Below are 1,226 nucleotides of genomic sequence, written 5' to 3'. Positions count from 1 at the left end.
ATAAGATCCCCCCTCAGTCTTCTTTTCTTCAGACTAAAAAGACCCAAGTCCCTCAGTCTTTCCTCATAAGAGAGATGCTCCAATCCCCTGATCATCTTCGTAGCCCTCTGCTGGACCCTCTCCAGCAGTTCCCTGTCCTTCTTGAACTGGGGAGCCCAGAACTGGACACAATACTCCACATGTGGCCTCAGCAGGGCAGAGTAGAGGGGAAGGATGACCTCCCTCAACCTGCTGGACATGCTTTTCTTGATGCACCCCAGGATGCCATTGGCCTTCTTGGCCACAAGGGCACGTTGCTGGCTCATAGTCATCCTGTTGTCCACCAGGACTCCCAGGTCCCTTTCCACAGAGCTGCTCTCCAGGAGGTCAGCCCCCAACCTGTACCGGTGCATGGGGTTATTCCTCCCCAGATGCAGTACCCTACACTTGCCCTTGTTCAATTTCATAAGGTTTCTCTCCGCCCAATTTTCCAGCCTGTCCAGGTCATACTGAATGGAGGTACAGCCTTCCGGTGTGTCAGCCACTCCTCCCAGTTTTGTGTCATCGCAAACTTGCTGATAGTACACTCTATCTCTTCATCCAGGTCATTGATGAATATACCCGTTAGACATAAACTGTTGACCAAGTCTGGGATGAGGTCTGGATCCAGCTGCACCTAGACTCCTCTCTGAGAAGGAGTTTAGAAACCAAGGGGGTCCTTTCTGAACCTCATGACTCAACAGGGGGGTCTCCCTGACAGACTGTCTGACCCTGTCCCCTATGCAATAAATAACCAAGTGTACCTTGCCATCGAATCTTGTTCAACCACTTATCATGGAACTTTGTTAACTCACTGTTTTATATTAATAAAGTACATCGTTGCTTCTGTCTTATGAGTGAAGTGCATGACTCCTTCCACAACAAATTGGCGTAGTCAGCAGGATGACAAGTAGTATCACTGATTATTTACAGATGCATGGAGTGAAGAGTCCCAACTTCTCAGAAGCATGGGCTCATGAGAGTTGGCATAGTTAGGAAACTCCACACGAGCTCTCTACAGCCATCCCAAAAGCTGCTTTCTTACAAGCCATGCACAAACAAGGGCCCCATGATGTTCTATTATCTGCTACGTTCGGTTTCACAATGTTAAACTCGGTGATCAGAGGAGCCCCAGCAATTCTTAAAGCCCATCTAGTTGCAAAACGAGATGGGATCAAGAAAGACACAGGACACAATGAGGGACAAGG

This window comes from Charadrius vociferus, unplaced genomic scaffold, assembly GCF_000708025.1.
Source record: "Charadrius vociferus isolate BGI_N301 unplaced genomic scaffold, ASM70802v2 scaffold263, whole genome shotgun sequence".
Taxonomy (NCBI): Eukaryota; Metazoa; Chordata; class Aves; order Charadriiformes; family Charadriidae; genus Charadrius; species Charadrius vociferus.
Note: the sequence above shows the minus strand (reverse complement) of the source record.